Source organism: Pipra filicauda, unplaced genomic scaffold, assembly GCF_003945595.2.
Source record: "Pipra filicauda isolate LSUMZ 115617 unplaced genomic scaffold, ASM394559v2 scaffold209_size2725305_pilon, whole genome shotgun sequence".
NCBI lineage: Eukaryota > Metazoa > Chordata > Aves > Passeriformes > Pipridae > Pipra > Pipra filicauda.
Window position 1 is genome coordinate 809,759 of NW_024104320.1, and position 19,755 is coordinate 829,513.

The window sequence follows — 19,755 nt, forward strand, 5'->3', positions numbered from 1 at the left end:
GCTTTCACAAGGGAAATTATTTGATCAGGCTATTTAAACATAGCAAAAGTCACTCAAATATTCTGAAATAACATGCTAGCAGGATAGGGAGATACCTTCCAAGGGGATGTTTGGCATGGTAAACTTTCTACAGCTTCTCTACCACTTTGAAATCATTATAATTACACAAAACATCAAGTTTATATAAAATTAAAAAAAAGTGTAAGCCGAGGCAATGGTAGGGAAGCTCTGATTGCATTCCAGAGAGAAGTGCACTGTAAACTTCAGATTAGTTTGTATCAACTCAATTACACGTATGCTGCAATCTTGTCATTGTAAGAATCTTCTTGGTAGAAACTGAAACTCCGGTGCTAAGAACATGAAATCAATAGGTACTGTTATATCCACTTAAAAAAAATTGTATTGATTTGCAGATAACGACAGCAGTTCATTCTTGCAGGATTACATGCCACTTCCTGTCATAAAGATTACTTCAATATGTATTGCATCTGAGATGGAGAATGTAGGGATAAAACTGCTTTGCTTTAATGAATAGTCATTTTACTCTGGGCATTAAAATGAGATATATTCCTTTAAATTTATCTCCAGGGATTATTTTGATTTCATGGGCAAACCCTGTGTTACCAAAGACTCTAGAATGCTATTACACTTTTAAATAGTCTTAGATTGCCTTGTTTTTGCAAGTACTTGAACTCTTCCTCTCTTTGATAGCAACTAATTAAGTGAAATATCGTGCTCTTTCTGGTCTCCTCCACATCCTTTATTAGAGGGTTAACACCATGTTATCTTGGGTACTAGATGTTCTTTGCTAAACCCTTGGTGTCTACCAGCCTCGAACTCTCCGTGCTTCGTAACAAATTTCTAGCACCTTCTGGAGTTTAAATTCTTCATGCCAATCATGGTGGTCTCCCATTGTACAGTTGCTTTTTTGCTGGTGCTGTGACTCATCGTGAAGCCTATTCTCATTAAGCATGGGTGATTCCATCTTCGTGTATTAAAATCACTCTTTTCAACTCTTTCTAGGTAATCTGGCTTCCCAGAAATCTTCTGCTAAATGCAAGGGTTTGCTGTCCTGTTTACTGACTGTTACACCTGAGGCTGATTTTGATACAGATTGTGGATATCGCAGGGTAAGTGTGCAGACATCTCTTTGTGTTTTTCTTTTGTGGTGTCTTGTTTTCTTACACAAACGCAATTTGGGCTGTGCTTTCCCTTTCAGTGACAGCAGCAAGTCCCTATTGTAGCACGTGCAGCTGAGCATCTGTGTTACAATAGAAAAATATTGTTGTGTGATAAATGCTAACACTGTAAACCTGATCAGGAGTATTTGAATTTGGTGGTGTAGCTCCAAGAGGGAGCAAAGTTTTTTGTGTATATAGGGCTAGATTCATGGGGCTTCTTATAAAATTATAACAAGCTTTAAGAGGCTTGTTTGGGTCTAGTGAACTTTGACGTTTAAGCTGGTAAATGTGCAAGTATTTTTATATTACAAATGAAACATTCTTCATAGTGTACATAGTCAAAATATCTGTGAAGTTTGCAAGATCGAGTTTAAATATTTGGAAAAGGGAGATTAAAGGTTACTTGGTTTCTTGGGGGCATGGTGAGGGGAAAGGAAGAACTGATTCCTTCTTTTATCCAATTCTACTCTGCACATTAGAGTAGAAACTTAAATACTGGACTTCATTGTTGAATGACTCTTGTGGAATTTTTTACCTCCCACCTACAGGAGAAAAATGCTATTTAGTGAACAGAGATTTGATTTTTCTTTTCTTTACCCCTTTCCCAGTCTTAATCCTTAGTTTTCACCTTCTTTTTCAACCTCCTATTTTTCTTGCTTAGCCCCTTTTCTAGCTTTTTTTTTTTTTGCATTCCTGTCTGGTTTTTTGTCATGGAGCTAATCCTTTTCCTTTATGCTGTTTCTTGTCCTCCTGACCTCCTTTGACCGACTTTCTGGCTTTTCCCATCCAGATACTTAAATTTTGGGGATAATTCAGGCTGGAAAAGACCTGTGCAGTTGTCTAGTCCAACCTCCTACTCAGAGCAAGGTCCCTTGAAGCGGGTTGCCCAGGGCCTCATCCAGTTGGGTTTTGAATATCTCTGAGGGTGCAGACTCCAAAACTTATATATTAAGATCCCCGTTGCCATGTTTCACCACCTCATGAGGGGTATTTTCTTCATTTATAATCTGAATTTTCATTCTTGCAGCTTCTTTTTTCTTGTCATACCTCTGCCCTTTCAAGAGTAAGCTCACTTTGTCTTCTTTTGCACTTTCCCTTTGGGGAATTGGGAAACAGTGAGATCTGTGGGAGACCCGTGATGTAGCCACTAATATCCTCTACTGGACTTGTTCTAGTCTGTCAAAGCTACCTTGTTCTGGCGGGCTCACACGTCCTGCTTGAAGGGGAAGTATTGTTTCTCTGGACCTGCTGGTTGTGCTCTTGCTAACGCAGCCCAGGATGGACTCACTTGGCCTTTGTTTCAAGGGCATGTTGCCAGCTCAAATTGTCCCTGCTGTCTGCTGAGACCAGCAAGTCCTGTATTGTTTTATTTTGCATATTTTCAGTCTTTCTAATCTTTCTCATACAGTGACATGCATTCCTTACTTCCAGTATTTACTCTTCACAGGATTCCTTATTGAACACCTCAGTATCCCCAGTGCATCTTCATCGTAATGTTCCTGGCAACCTCTTGCCATAAATGTGTATGAGCTACACTTTGCAAATAGTGAAACACTCTTGGAAGTGGGTTTATTTCCATGAGCAACTAGCTTAAAGCTTTCCATGTAGCTTTGATAATTTAAAAACCTTTCTCAATTCCTGTCATTAGTGTATTCACAATAGAACGGGAAATTGTGTGTATGCTTGGGTGTGTTCAAGTGTGCATGGGAGAGTGTATTTAATCCTTTTTTTCTGTGCTGCCTGTACACAGCCATAAGTAGTGTATATTATAATAATACATACATGAAATTGTTGCTGGAAATTGAATCTGAAACAAGGCTTGTATTTTATATTCCTTTTTTATATTTCGCCCTGCATGTGTGTGTGATGCTGCAAATTGCAGATGCCAACAACTGTAATTGTAGTTAAATCAAACGTTCTCCACATTTTTATTCTTTTTTCAGGGCCCTCATGATGAGTAATGTATCTGCTTTTCCTATATTTTAATAGACCACGTATATTGGGAGATATGCCAGAGAACAGACACTCAGAAATACAATCTCAGCCTTTGCTTTACACGCTGGTCAGATGTTCCTTGGGGAAAGGAGACATACTCCTGTGCTCTTGCAAGCTTAGCTGACTGGTGCCTTAGGGGAAGGACCAAGAGGGCATCAGTAGTTCAGTGCTGAGATCATAATTACTAGTTCAGCCAGGGTGGCTGGAGCTCATGTGCAAATTCCCTGTTAATATCTACCAAGGAGGGGAACAAAAGAAGGCATTGAGGAGGCAAGTAAGTGGTGCAGAGAGTGTTAAACATACTAAATTAGGGAAAAAAACAGTTGAGCACAAAGTAAGTAAGAGAAGTGAAAAGGAAAAGAAAATGTACAGAAAGGAGGATGAAGACTTTAACTTGTGACAAAATGTTTTGTTTTTAATTCAAAGAAGTGTTGTCCAACTCATGAAAAATAGCTACACTGGTGCAATTCATACAGTGATGAGTGACAGTTTAATTCACTTTCTGTGGTGGGGATTGTCTAGCAAATCTAGCTTGTGATAAGTTGCCACATCGCCTAGTCACATCAGCATGAAATGCCTCGGGTAGGCTTAGGCTGAATATCCAATTACTGCAGAGTGACTCGGGCACCCAAATATCAGCCACTGTTCAAGTGGCTGATTTTCCTCTAGTTCACATCCGTGAAAGGAGAGTCCCAGTGTGTTTATACATGACTCTTGGAGATGGTCCTGTGCAGGGCTAAGAGTTGGACTTGATGATCCTTGTAGGTCCCTTCCAGCTCAGCGCATTCTGTGATGCTGTGGTTCTGTTAGGCTGTCTGTGCCCCTGGGTGCTTCTGCCATGGTGGCTGTGATCTGGTTATAACAAAAGAATTAAAAAAATAGTAATTTGGAAATGAGAAGCCAGTTGTGTCCAGTCTTCCTCCTGAAGGCTTCTGTTATGTATGAGAAGTTGTTTGAAAAGGACTTGAGTTTCTGGATGGATTTTGTCTCCTTCTGGGAATGTGCTGCATGTAGGATTTACACACTTGTGTCTTACCCATTTTTGGATATTCCTAACTCAGCTGTTCCCCTTAAAAGGCCTTTTAACTCACTTAGTTTTTCTGAAGGATATAAAAAGTATTTCTGCATGTTGACTGTAGCCCTGTATATCCTGACAATCACGTGTGGTTGCAATTTTTGTATTCCAGCTGAAGAGGTACTTAACCCCAGTTTTTTCTGGTTCAGACTGAATTAGTTTTCACCATATGCAGCACCTCTTATGAAAGTGCGGGTGGTAGGGAGGAATTTGAAATGAAGAAGTTGAGAGCTGTTTCGGTGATGAAGTTATTTTAATAACCGTGGGTCTTCCTGCACAGCAGACTGATTGGTTTTTGGAGTATTTCTTATGAGGAGAGAGGGTCAGGAAGGTGTGTAAACTCAAAGCAAGACCTCACATGACAGTGTGCATTTAGGAACTTGAACAGAATGATTGCATTTTGCTTTTCATTTTTTGTACTTTTCGTATAGGTGAAAGCAAAGATTTGGATTTGTTTCATTTCACCCTTTTCAGGAGAAGGAGCAAGATGAATGAAGTAGGAAAAATTAGTCACAGAAATCAAGGTCACACTTCCTGTGTGAATTTGTGATAAGTTTTGGGATGCAGCAAAGAAACCAAATAACACCTGACTTGTCTTTGGTATGATATTCAAAGAACAATTTACTTTGGGAAAGACCTAAGAGGGGTCATCTGCAGAGGCCAACTGCAGAGGCAGGGCAGGTTGTTCAGGGCTGTGTCCTTGTTGAAGGAAGTCTTTTAGTACCCCTGAGGTCGAGGGCTCTGCACCCTCCCCAGGCAGCCTTCTGTTGGTTGAGCACCCACTCTGAATTTTTCTTCCTTAAATCTTACCAGATTTTCCCTTGATGTGTCTTATGCCTGCTGCTTCTCTTACTGCATGCCCCAGGAAGATTCTGGCTTACCATCCACTCCAGATCTTTAACCATGCCAATCATGACAGGCTGGAGATCTGTGTTTATAAAGATCAATGTTTGCCAGGCACTTTTGCGTCAGGCAGTATTTTTTATGTTTAACTCCATTTAACAGCACCTTGGTTGGGGTTTGGGGTTTTTCTTAGGCAGGGCTCTAATTTTACTGTGCTGTTATGTCAGGGAGCCGGGATGAGTGAGGCACAGACAACACTCACACTAATATCTCAGTAGGTGCCAAAACCAAAATACCTGTGTTCCTTTCTGCCTGTAGATAATACATGTCAAACAGAGCTGAATTGAGTCACTGAGCTTGGAACTAGGTATGGTTCCTGTTCCTATCTCTACCACAGCTGTCATAGTAATAGTTGTGCCTCAGCTTCCATGCCATTAAAATAGAAATTATATACTTTTATTCACGAGAGTGCTATGAGTCCTACACAAATTGTTAAATGCTTTTAGTAACTTGGGAGAAAACTGCTATAACAAAGGTTAAAATATGTATTTTTATGGTATAAACTGTATGTTTGTAGGTGCACGGGTTTTATGTTAACTCCATAGTCTTTGTAGGCTGCTTTTAAATCAAAGTGTTATTCTGTAATGCGTTGTGTTACTGTACAAATTAGATGCTTTTATCCAAATTACTTGTTGGAAATCGAAGGTGACATGCACAAGGGTTGCTAGGATGGCCTCATTTTTCACATTCAAGATTTCGAAGTAGAAACAAAGCTTAGAAATTTGAGATTCTTTTAAAAATTAAGTCCTTTCATACAAGTAGTTAAGTATTCTTTTTGTCAGCTTTAATAATAATGAGTTTTTTAGTTCTGGGATGAGCGATAATTGCAAATGGCAAAAAGTCATCAGAACATTGTTACTCAGATTGCAGATTTTATTAATCGTAAAAGAAATGATTCACCTAGAAAGGCTGTTTTATAAGTGCTCATTTACATGAAGATTTGCTGCCTAATTTATTTTGTTTAAAAAAAAATCCACAACCAAGAACCCCCACAAACTTTGTCCTGTCCTTCAAATCCTTGATTATTTTGTCCTTTTATCCTTCCCATTCAGTTTGCTTATAATGTCATCTGTGCTTCTGCTTAGCAGTGGGACCAATTTTATGTTTGCCTCCTCTTTCTCACAAATGTATCTGATGCTTTTTGGATTTATTTCATAGTTGAGTACTGTGCATCTTCCCTGCATGAATTTCCTCCACATTTAAAAAGGATGTTTATCTTTTATGAATGACTTCTTGGGTAGATGAGTTGTTTGGCCCTTTACATGTTTCTGATCTCATGAGGTGTTGGGATTTGCAGATGTAAATTAAATTTTCATCCGTTTTCTCCCACTCCTTTTATGTTGTTTTCAACATGAGTCTTGATACAGTAAAAAATTTGAGCACATCCTTCACTGTAAGAATACAATTAGTCAATGAGCCTGCCCTGTGAGCTTAAAACAGGGTACATACTAAAGTATCTCTTTAATTGGGGTTTTGGATGGTAAACTCTTTGGGGTAATGGTGAAGCCTTTACATGTTCCTGCTAGAGAATTCATACAGAGAGCACTGCTATAGCATGAATATTCAACAGCTGCCTGCCCCTTAATCCTTATGCTGAAATATTAATACAGCAGTGATTCTTCACCTAATCGTGCCGAGATCAGGTGCATGTAAGTAATCCTACTGACAATATCCTGCATGCACCCAAGGCTTTTTGCAGGAACATGCCTTTCTGGACCGTACAGAAGACCAGTTGCTCGCAGTAAATCCAGAACTGCTGTTACTAAAATGATGGTGGACTTTCACACGGGAGGCTGTGTGCCATCGGGTCACCCTCTCAGCCTGCAGAAGGACATGAACTCCAAGGGGGGAATAAAGCTACTGCTCATCATAGCAAAAGTGAGCTCAGACATGCAGATAGAGAAGTACTGCACCGTAATGCCCATTGTGACAAAGCTCTCCTTGAACTTTGCATGTACCAAACTGAGATCCTTTGGCTGTCGCTTTCATCGCTTGGGCCTTGTCAGCATCAGGTTGCAGTCGAGTTGGTGGCAAAACGTCTTCAGAAGCACAGAATTGCTGCACTCTGCCATGCTCTGGGCTGTAACTTGCAAACAGAATTTCACAATTGATATGGCAGACTTCTCAGTCTATTTTCTAAACTAATATTTAAAGTATGCCCCACCAATTCTGGTCTCAGAGATGGTTGTTGAAAATATAATGTACTTCAACACAAAATTATGCAGGGTAAAGTGAAGATGGGTATGGTAGTGGAGCAGATTCTTCTGTTTCATGTATATTTGAAGCTGAGAAAGCTTCTGCTGAAGTCAGACAACATGGGCTTGTCAAATTGTTCACAAACAAAAAGATTGCTCTTGGATGGAATTAATTTGCAGTATCTCATTTACTATCTTAGTTTTGTCATGAATTTCCCCTAGTCGGCAGCCTGAAATGCCAAGTGAAAAAGTGTTTCAGCGAGAGATAATATAATATATTAAGAAAATGTTATTGATCACAGTATGCTTTTACTGGAAGATGACTTTTTCTGACCGGAACACAAGGGACTTTGCCTTGTTATAGTAGGAAAATGTATTGTAATATGCAAACAGGATTATTGTTAAGGTCACAGCAACTTTGTTTTTACATTCCACTTCCTTTGGAAGCGAGCTTCTCCACAACTAATGTTGTCAGCTAGGCTAGAGGGAGAACAGTTTCAATTTTGAACTTTCAAGCAAGAGATTCCAGCAAGTTTTTTTGCTTTTTGAACGAAGGAAATAAATACTGTTTTCCACATCACCAAAGGTCAGAACTATAATTCGATAGACATTACTGCCTGTTTCGTTATGATGATGGACTGCTTTGTGGTGGTTCTTTGTCAGAATCAATTAATGCACATTTTCTCATCACACTTGTTTTTACACCATCACACCTATGTTTTTGCATATCTAATAGACAGAAAATGTTGCACATTTAGTTTTAGAGTGGCTTCCCCACACAAGGACTATGAGGCACTTCATTTTTCCATGTAATGTGGGAAGATTAGTGAGATGGAAGTGTCTGTGTTGCTCACAGACATCTTATGTGGGTGTGTGAGAATTATTACTCTGCAAAGCATAAAGGCTAAATTTGTGATGGGATGCCCAGTACAGGCAACTTTAGAACAAGGACACTTTTAAACATGTTTGATTTAAAGAGGGCTCCCACTGTATAAACAGTACCTCAGAGCCATTGAAGTCCTGCTTGCAGTGAGGTTGCTTTCTACCGAAGAGCTCAAAATTTCCCCTCAAGAGTAAGCATGTCATTAAGATCATAATTCTTAAAGGTATTTTGATGTATTTCTAATGAAACTCATCCAAAACACTTGGATGAGTGTTTTGCATCATTCTGCAAAATTTAACTCTTCACCAGATCTTATCTCTGTATGATTTAGGTTATGAGTATGAGCCATGTTAATTTAGACTGAAAACACAAACCCTTTTGGAATAAATCAATGAGGGTTGCACTGCAAAGCCAAGAATATTGTATTTTCTGTGTTTGTTTTCCTTTTGTCCTGCTCCACTTCCAACATATCCCTCCAGTGGTTTTCTCTGGTTTTGTTGCAATAAATCTCCACTTCAGTGAATTTGAAGATACAAACCTAACTGCAGAAATTAATTTCTAGTACAGTAGTGGTTTACTAACCTGCTCAAGGTTTCCACAAGGCAAAATGATTTCTTCACTTTAAGCAACCATTTCCTATGCAGGCAAAGCAGTGATACTAAAATGGTTGTTATATCCTGAAATTTGATTGTATTTCTTTGCTGCTTTTTCTAATGCAATTTGTACAATGAGAAGTTGTTGTAAATCAGAGGAACAGACCTCAGTTGTGTGAAAGACCTATTTCCCTGGTCCCCTTTTGCAGACTCCTGACACACTGATAGCCATGTGCAGGAGAGAGACCACTTGTGTTATTAAATCAAGGAGAATGGAAAGGTTTAGATTCTGGCTTTTAAAAGAGTCAAAACCAAAACAAAACTCAAGTCCCTAGATTTTCTTTTCATCCTCTTTAGCTGACCAAGTTTGGTATAGTTTATTTAGCACAAGAAACATGACGGGAAGTGCAAGTGTAGTAAAGGTTAATTGTTAGACTCCCTGCAAGAGTAAATCCAATGTTTGTACTTAGGATGCTTAAAAATACACAAAATACTCTCTATTTTCCCTCATGGCTTAAAGAGGAGCAGAGTTACTACCATCCCTTCGCTTCCCAGTCCCCATGGGACGTTGGTTTAAGGCAACTTGGCTCGTAGGTTCAGCTCAGCTTGTGCGGATGTCTGCCCTGTGGGACTTGTGCTCCTGAAGATGCTTTATGTTGCCACATGTTTTCCTACCATTTGGCAAGAAAACGATGCTCAGCCTTTGTAATTCTCTTCGTCTTCCCAAGATGTGCCAGGGCTCACCCCGCTCACAAAGCATCTCTTGTGCAGGCATGAGTCTCCAAAATGCAGTGGCAGTTCAGGACAGCTGGTAATGTCTCCCTGTCAGCTGTGTTCAGTAAGGATAGGTAGAGTTTCAACACGTGTTGTTTCAAAACAACTCTATCAACACAGCTGTTCAGCATTTCCTCGGAACCTTTTGTGACTAACTCTCCAGAATGCTGTTTAAAATACCACTGGAATCAGCTAAATCTGGCCAGCTCCTTGGATGAACTTAGGTATTAGTTTGATGTGCCTGAAAACATGAATTATTTACACATAAATCCATTTAGTTTTCATGTTCTCTGTCTTCATGAACTGAAAGATGAGAGGAGGGGGAGAAAAAAAAGAGAAACCCCATGGGAGAACAGTTTGTGCTGCTGAAATTATGTCTAAGTTATTTTATTTGTTTTTTTAATGATTCTTGGTGGGCACAGTAAACACAGGGAAGGTATCGTTCCCTTTTACTGCATCTTGTGCTGAGTGTGAGAATTCAGTGGTAAGCAGAAAGGATAACAGTCTATAAAATCCCTTTGTATGTTTGTAGAAGAGTTTGATATAATGACATGAAAGATATCTCTTAATCTATGCATCTAATTGTAATGCAGTAAAGAACAGCTTCTCTGCTTAGGAGTATGTGAGCAAAAACATTTACGCTGAACATTTATGGGGACACAAAGAGGTGGTCCTTGAAGAGCAGAAAAGACTTTCTAATTTATTTTCCTGCTTATAGGAGTTGTTTTTTTTTTTAAAAAGCCTTTTGCACAGAAGAGATAAATTGAAAGATGCAGATAAATTGAAAAGAGGTGGTGGGGTTGTAGTGGGAAAATCATGACCAGATTTGAATCTTCCCTTGCTCAGTCATAAGCCTGCTCCTGAGCTGCTTTACATCCCTGCGAGAGGCGACTCCGTGGAGCCTGAATTTGAATAATAGAGTTGCCATTAGCGTCCAACATAAAAAAGATGATTGGTTGTATGCTTGATTTACGGGAAGCCAGAAGTGGTGAAATATACAGTACACGAGGGGATATTTATGCCGCTAATGCTTAAAACACAGCCCAGTGTTCTGCACACTGTGGATGCTTTCAAATGGCAAAAACAAAGGTGCGAATAGCAGTAAATCCCGTTATTCCAATAGTTGAATGGCCCCAGATCAGGATGAGGCTGTGCAGTCTCTTCAACATGCAGAGCAAGTCTGGTAAAGCCCTTGTTTAGTTACTGCCTGTTACAGGATTATCAGCTTTGAATCAAAGAAAATAATTTCAAATATGTTAGGATTTAGGGTATATTGTTTCATCTTCATCAGTTTCTAATGCAAGAATTATTTTTTCCAATTTATGTGCAAATAGGCTTCCAAAATCTGTTGCTGTGAACTGATCTTTTGTCAGATTTTTTTCCTTCACCAAATTACTCCTGTTCTGCTAATAACTGTCAAATTGCACCTCAACTCAGCATTTTCTTGATTTATCTTCCCTGCAGTAGCTAACAGTAGCTCTCAGAGGTGTATCACTTGGCTGCTGTGCAAACAGGCTGCTCTTAAGGTACTCAGCCATGCATTTAGATTTTTTTTTAAATGTTACAGCAATTATATTTGATTTTTAGAAGAAGAATTCATTGTCAACTCTTGGATGAATTTTTCAAAATGTAGAGCATTTTTTATCAGTTGTTCATAAGCTGAGCAGACATTCTGCATTCATCATTCTGCGATGTCTAAACCAATATATTAACTCTATGTTTCTAGCTGTTTTTTCTCAAAGAAAATATTAGTCAGATCTTTCTGCTAAATAATACCTTCTGTTCCATTTGCACAAATTTGCACCCCTTTCCACACTTCTCCACAAAATACTTTACGGGGAGGGAGGTACTGGGGAGCCCCTGGTTTGGGGTTGGTTAGTAGTTCCCATCATGTAAAGATGCTACTGATGGTTATTTCTAGCTGCCTCCTCTCTAAACGTGTTTCTAATTAAAGAGCATTTGCTGAGCTTGGCTTAATTCTGTGTGATACAGAAAATTTACCTGTATTCCCTAAAATACCATTTCTAAACAATTTTCTGCATTTAAAGCAATTTATTTCTCTCAACCTGCTATTTGGGGAAAACAGCTACAGGGGAAAAAAAAAACCTAGTTGTCTACTAAGCCTCTCCAAGCAAAGCATATACTAGCCCATCTCATCTTATGAAAGAACTTTCAATTTTATAGAAGGTGTTTGATATTAAGAAAATGTAGATGCACACCTGTCTCAGTGTGCTATGTAGACTTGAACCAACAAGATCGATATATCCAAATTATAGCAGTTTTGTCTAGTGTGAATGAGATGCTACTTACGTTTTCAGGTAAAAGAAATCAACAGCTATTAATTTGGCAGAATTATTTATTTCTTGCTGATGATATTTTCAGTGTATCTAATCAGAGCTCTCATGAATAGAAATGAAACAATTTAAATAGAGGCAGTGTACATTGTATGATCTTGTTTTCTCAAACTGTTCCATAATGCAGTGAATAAATTTATCTGTTCTACTGAAAAGACTTCTGCAGAAATCATACACAGTGCTTTCACCTCTATTATTTAATACAACTGTTTTATAACTCTTGGAAGATGGTTATTTCTGCTTCTGCTACAGGCATCTGGGAAAAAATGTTCGGTTTGAGTGAACAGAAGGGAAAAGCAGTCTTACAGTCTGAAAATCCGGACAGATGCACCAGGAATGCTAGAGTAAAAGGTGTGGAGAAAATGATGAAGTGGTCTTATTCCACACCACTACCCAACCTCTGGAGTAGCAAGGTCCAGATTTACAGAAGGTAAATTAATGAGTGAAGAGCGGTTGGTCTGAATTAGCTTCTTGGATGCCCAGGAGGAAATGCAGCCGAGAAGAGCCACTGCTCGTGAAATCACTTGATGGCACTTGATTTTTACTCTAAATCCTTGGATACATTTGGGACACAGTGGGAGAGAGACAAGTTTTAGGTGGCCTCACCATTAACCAACTTTTGACTGTCCCATCAGGCCTAGGGGGTAACTGGTGGGCTTTGCAGAGGTCTGTTTCTCCTCAGGATGTTGTACTATGGACTGGTTTGGGATGCTGGTGACCCAAGGTGACAGCAATGAATTTTGCAGTTGATGCTGATGGAGAGCACTTTCATAAGGGATCTAGGCAATCTGACCATGATGCTGTGGTTAAAATGCCTTCTCAGTAAAATTTTTAATCCAAAATTAAAATTTGGATTTCAAAAGATAGTGTTTATTTTGAGGTCTTTGTAAGCTGATTTTTTTTCTTTTTTTTTTCTTTTCTCCCCCCCCACCCCCCCCCACCCCCCGGGGAGGTTTCTTTTGCACGCTCCAGATTCTTTTATATGGGGAGCTTTGCTTATCCTTGATAACTAACAGATAAACAGATCACAGAGGTGAATCTAAACCATCTGGAAACAAACTAGGAGATCATAAGATGTCTTATTCTTCCTGCTGCAAGGATGCAGATATGAGATGGCATCATCATTTCCGTTACAGTGCCTCTCAAAGTTGTGACTCACTGTGTTCAGGCAGGTGTTTGGTAAGCAAAATCAAACCCAAATAGGTTTTAGGTTGCTGTAGTTAATTTATAGGTGCCAGAATACAAATATTTGCTTCTCCTTACTAAAGCTCTCCCAGAACCTTTAAGTGTAAGCCATGGCATATGTTTCGCTTTTCCACACTTTCTAACTCTCCTAATCTTTGGGAGTGGGTTGTGGGCAGTGTAGGTGAAACTGGCTGCTGTTTATGATCTATCCTTTTTTTTAATTTTTTTTTTTTCCTTGAGGAATTTTAATCCCAAAATAAATTCCAGCATTTACATGCTTTTAAAGCCTTACTGGCAACCGTCACCTCTTAATCTTTTTACATTTCTTGTGATTAGCAGTGCTTTCTAATCCTAACACCAGACCCAACAGCAACTGTTACCTTCACTACTTGTTTTACAGCTATATCTAATCCTTCTAGCAGTCTGAGGCCAGTGTTATATTTATCACTCTGAAATTACCAACTGTAAGATGTTGTGGCAGTTCTTCAGTTGGTTTTTTTTTTGCTTTCTCGTTCCTTGTCATGGATTGATAAACACAGCGATTAATGTATTTCCAGAAAAAGATAAAAATAGGTGCTTTTCCCATCTCAGTAATTTTTTTTTGTTCTTTTCTTCTTCTCCTGGTCCTGGAGAAGCAATTTGCTTTCTACCTGAGTTTATGATTAGTAGTGATTTGTGTAGGTGGAATGTGTTTCAGTGGCTTTTTTCCCTCTTCCTTTCCCTTCCCCCACACCTATTAATATATCTGTTAGTAAGCTAATGCTATTAGGTTATGCAGACTGTTCAGGGTGCAAGGAAAGCTAAGACAATCATAAAATCCTCACAGTGCCCTGAAACATCTTGCCCTTCTGCCAAAGGCTTTGTGCGAGGCAGCAAGAGATTTTATATCCAGTCACTTTGCAAAGAAAGGGTAAAGAAATTACTGTTTTAGATTTACTGGTGTGTGGTTTTTTTCTTTTCCCCACCTGGAAAGTTGTGTGGGTGTTTACAGTCTCTACAGGAACTGCTCTGAATTTGCATTAGGAAAGGGAACACTAGTAAACTGTAAACTTCTCTTTTTTGCTGATTGATTTTGATTTTTTTATTTTTTCCCCAGGGGAGGGGCCAGGGAGGTTTAACCAGGAGCACACAACCCCCAAATGACCCTATTTGCTTAAATCATGGAATCATTTTTAAGGTGGATGAAAAGAATGGCAAGGAGATGGGAGGTGCAGAATAAAAAAATAGCATTTTTCCATAATCACAGTAGGTAATAGCTAATGGTATCTTTTGCTGCTGAGATCTTCCATGGTCTGTTTCTCTAACTATGGTTTTCTTTCTCCAACCAAAGAACTTTGAGCTTTATTTGTTACTGACAGCACTGAGAAAATATTTTGGATTTTAAAGCAAGGTAGGAAATTTTTATATATATGTGTATATAAACATGTCTATTTGTGTTTACATATTTAAAGAGCAACAGTCCTTGCTTTGTGAAGATCTCATGTCTGCAGGTCCTGGTGTCTGGAAGCTCACCTGTATTCTCTAATAAAGGTGGTACTTTTCGCTGTGTTCTTTGCTTTGCTTATATCCTTACACCATGTCATCTCTGGCAAAAAGTGCTACTTTTGTATTTAAAACAGGAACAAAAATGCAAAGCAATCTGTAGTTCAGAACAATCCAAATGTAACTGTGTCATTGCCCTTTTGACCTTATTAAATGTATAGTTACTTAAACCACTTTAATCCATTACTGGCAAGATTGTCTCGCTGTTGGAAGAGGATACAGGGCTTTCATCTCTGCTCAGACAGAGCTGCTCCACATGTCTGCTCAGGAGAACAAGTCAATGCCTGCACATCTGGGATGTCTTTTTTTTATGTTGAACAGCCGGGAAATTTCAGGGAGCTGCATCCTCTATCAGGAACAGTGTGGCCAACAGGACCAGGGAAGTGATTCTTCCCCTGTTCTCAGCGCTGGTGAGGCTGCACCTTGAATGCTGTGTCCAGTTCTGAGCCCCTCAGTTCAGGAAGGATATTGAGGTGCTGGAGCAGGTCCAGAGAAGAGCAACGAGGCTGGTGGAGGGACTCGAGCACAAGTCCTATGAGGAGAGGCTGAGGGAGCTGGGGTTGTTCAGCCTGGAGAAGAGGAGGCTCAGGGGAGACCTCATCACTCTCTACAACTCCCTGACAGGAGGTTGTAGCCAGGTGGGGGTTGGTCTCTTCTCCCAGACAACAGCAGTAGGACAAGAGGGCATGGTCTTAAGCTGTGCCAGGGGAGGTTTAGGTTGGATATTAGGAAGAAATTTTTTACAGAGAGGGTAATTAGGCGTTGGAATGGGCTGCCCAGGGAGGTGGTGGATTCTCCATCCCTGGAGGTTTTTAAGATGAGACTGGATGTGGCACTTAGTGCCATGGTCTGGTAACTACAGCAGTGTTGGATCAAGGGTTGGACTTGATGGTCTTGGAGGTCTTTTCCAACCCAGCTGATTCTATGATTCTATGAATTTGTGAAAGGTTTTGCTTTACTTCAGAAGTCAGAAACATCAGGTTTTGCTAAACAGAACTTTATCACTGAAAGGTTGGTCAGCAGCTACAACGAACCTGGTAAAATAAACCTTTCACAATTCACATTAAACTGTTTACAACTGTTCTCTTACTGTTCCACTATCAATACGATTCTATGATCCCCCTCCATGCACACATGTGCCTACCCAACTGCTCTCTCTGCTCTGGCTATTTCCTGAAGAGAAGCTGTGGCTGTGCCATCCCTGGGAGTGTTTCAAGGCCAGGTTGGATGGGGTTCTGAACAACCTGGTCTAGTGAAAAGTGTTCCTGCTCATGGGAGTGAGGTTGGGAACTAGATGGTCTTTAAAGACTCTTCCAACCCAAACCACCCTATGATTCTACTTTTGCTTTTCCAAGGTTGTTTTTGGGACTCCTCATGCCTCTTCTAACAGTCCTCTCTCCACCTCTGCTCTTTTTTCTTTTTCCCCACATGCTGGAGTTCAGTCAAGGTCCCTGTTCAGTTTGTACAAGCTTGTAAAATATTTTAGCTGTGATTAATTTAGTCTCAACTTTCCAAAGGGATAAGAGCCTGTAAGACATGAGGATATATCAGGCTGCCACCCTTTTTAATTATTTCTCTTCTTAACACCTTTTGAGTTCCTTCTTCCAGATGAGTTTAAAATTTTGCAGGGTGGGGCAAAAAACATATAAAGTGCACAAGTCACAGTTAGGCTTTGTAGTCTAAGGGGGAAGCTGTGATGCTGGCTGGGCTCTCTCTGGCAGCCTGGCAGGAGACACTGATCCCTACTGCTCTTCTGAGCTGCAAATGCTCATGGCTGTGGAAGGAGGGGATGAAGTGAGAGCTGATCTGGGAGCTGTCAATATTTGTCTCGGGTCTAAAGTTACATCTTGGGAGGCCTCACTGCAAACGTAGGGCTCATGGTGCACAAAGGAGAGGTTGAGGGGGGAGCCCTAAATTTTAGGGTCCTAATGCCTTTACTGCCATCTTCAGTGGGAAAGTGGCTTAATGAAGGTCTAATGTGATTTAGGAGACTGTGATGATTAAAAAATGGGGTGAACAATACAAGAGAAGTGTGGGATAAATAAACAGTGTAGGAAAAAAATAAATTGGTACCTTGCATAAAACATGAAGAAGTTAGGGGTGACGTTTTCAGTCTTGCTGTAGCGTTGATGATGGCCACGGGGACTTTTGTGCTTGAGTGCTGCACTTGTTTTACTTTGTTTACCTCTTCTCCAGCTGAATTTCCTAAAGAGAGAGATTTCCTGAGCCCTGCCTGTGTAACTCTTCCCTCTCCAGATGGTGCTCCTATTTCCTGCAAAACATCATACCTACATAGAAAAATCACTCTAGATAAAAGGAAACTGTATTTATCAGGCATTTCTCTATTTCAGCAGAGAGAAAGTATCTTTTCCTTTCAAGTCTTCTGACTGGAAGCCATGCCAAGAGGTGATTAATGTAAGAAGTGGAATGTTCCATCATCTCTTGCTTTTAGTTCAGTTTCAAGCTCCAACTATAGAACACACGTGGTGGGAAGCAGACGATCCCATTACCCTGATCCTCCTTCACTCTATTGGTGAAAACCTTTTTTCCCGGTAGGTATTGTAAAAATCAATATTCCGGTTGCTAGGAAGGAAGGAGCGCTATGCAGGTTGATACCCAGGGATCTGCAGTCTGTTAGGTGTGAGATTGCTTTCTCTCTGCAGTGGTTACAGTCTTGGTCTTACTGCCTACAAATTTTGGGTTTATATACATAAGACAGATGCTTTTATGTTTTATGGTAAGTTTCAAAGGAGCAGAATTGATCAAGGCTGCTATCATGAATAGTAAATGTTCAATCCCATAAAAATTGCTTGTATAAGTAAATAGTGTTCCAGAAGGTGACAGTTCTAATGCCTTACATTGAATTTTATTCATTCTTTTACCTCTGTAAATGTAATTTCTTCAGTAGTTTTTGAGGCTCGGAAACTGATAACCTTCAGGCTACCCTGTACCTTAGAAACCTCTCTACCTCAGAATAGCATAAGCACTGACCAGTGAAGCTGAAAGGGAAGATAGTGATTAAAAACTTAATACAAATGTGTGGAAAATGGGGAGAATCTTGAGTTTCAGAAGACACTGAGGTTCAAGCATAAGAAATTCTAACACTCATAACAGCCCTGAATTCTGGCAGGGCAGCAATAATTACAGGCATAGCAGTACTAACCTCAAAAATCTCTTTCCTTAGCAGTCCCCCTTGTTGATGCCAGCTCAGGTGTTGGGCTGCAGGACCAAGGTGCATTGGCTGTCAGCACTGCGGGTCCTGCAAGAGGGATGGCGAATCGATATGCAAAGCATGTTTTTAACTGCTTGGAACCCAGGAAGGCGCTGTACCTGACCACAGCCTATTTCAAGGTCTGTCGGCTTTGAGGATTCAGCGAGCTGGCGGTGTCTTTTTTTGAACATGCCCATGAAAATAATTGTGAATGATTAATTTTAATTACTGCTGGCTGAGGGCAGATCCTTGGCTATGTGGATGGGTTTTATTATGCGAGGTTGAAGAATTGTCTGAGCTGAGAAACTCTCAAACTTCTGTATGAAAGGTGTGCTCAGGAAAGAGCATGTCTGCAGGAGGCTCTCTTCCCATTACTCAGAATCACTTAGTGGTGGTGTAGCAGGTACAGCATCTCTCTGTGGTGTGCGTGTGTGTTAGTGCAGAAAGCACTTGAAACTGGGAGGGAGGAACAGCTGGAGATGAAGATGATGATGGCTGCTCCTGTTGCCTTACAGTCAGTCTCTTTCCCACTTGTTCTTCTAAACTGGACATGAGCAGAGAGGATGAGTACACCAATCTGAAAGGACTCTCTTCCTATTATAGTTTTAAAATGCGTTCCTTCTACCATGTCATGCAGTGGTATTTTAGGTTCTGTCAGTGTTTAGAGTAGTTGTCCTCCAAAATAATCATGGTGGAGTTGCTCAATGCATCTCCTGTAAAACCTCATCAGGGAATAGTGGGCTCTTTTCTCTGTTTCAGACATATAACTGAGACAAAGACTGATCAGCTGCTGCTTTACTGAAATCTCTTCGGTTACCAAACTTCCTGTCATTTTTGTGGTATCCCAAAGGCTGTTGCAGAAGGAATAATTTTGAAAGTCCTCTCACTGTAGCAGCTAGTTTCCTAGTCACTGAAACATCTTTGGGGCATTATTCAAAGCATCTTCACTTTGGTTTAGGAAGATTTGTTTATTTCTAAGGTTGGAGTATGCATTTAGATACCCAAGATCAAGAGGAGGTCTATCAGGTGAGCTGCTGGCCTCAAACTCTGAAATCTACAGTTGAAATCATGTTCTCAACTTTACTCCCAGCTTTCCCACTAGCTTGCTTTTTTGACCTTGATCAAATAATTTGACCTTTTTTCTTACATTTTTGCTTTTCTATTAAAAAGCATACATCTGCTGGGCAGAGGCTGAATTTGTTTGTTTATTCATTGTTTATTCATTTTCTTTTTATATTCTTGTACAATATGAGCAGGAAAAACTTTCAGTCAGGAATGTGTAGATGAGAATCAAAATTGCATGCAAAAATATCTTCCAGTCATTAAAAAAACCAAAAGCATCCCTAATTTAGAAATGTCTCCTCATGGAAATAATTATTCTCAGCCAATGAAATTCAGCTTAGCATTACTAGACTTTGAACTGTAAGAGTGTGCAGATCAACAGCGCTGATTTATGTCCCTACAGAGTTCTAAGAAATATTCCTAATCTAAGAATGGTTTTCAGAAGGGTTTCCATAGAAGGATTGCTGCTTCTGATTTGAGTGGAGCTCTGTAGACAGCTGAACTTCAAGCCCTGAGCTGTTTATATATTCCTTAAAATTTTACAATTTTATTTTATTTAAATATTTATACAGGAGTTCTAAATGTGATATGACCTTGGTCTTATAGATGGAGACGAGCACTACATTCCCCTAGGAAATTGTGTGATGGTGTTGAGAGTGGAGCCCAGACCACCTGAAACTCTCACCAGTGTTTGGACCATAAATAATGCCACCTTCATTGCCTGGAGGGGCGGGGGTGTGACTAAGTTGTCATTGTATCACACAAATTTTCCTGCTTGAACTGATCATGGTCCTGTTCACGG

At 40.0% G+C, this 19,755-nt stretch overlaps 1 protein-coding gene across 5 annotated transcripts in view; it reads left to right on the plus strand.

Moving 5' to 3' along the window:
• The window catches only part of KLHL29 (kelch like family member 29), a 393,217-nt gene that overhangs the window by 67,254 nt on the left and 306,208 nt on the right, over positions 1–19,755 (plus strand). For all 5 annotated transcript variants that reach the window (XM_027749235.2, XM_027749234.2, XM_027749237.2 and 2 more), the window contains exon 2: positions 1,024–1,130. The gene's annotated coding sequence lies outside the window, so the exon portion shown is untranslated. The remainder of the gene's footprint in view (positions 1–1,023; positions 1,131–19,755) is intronic.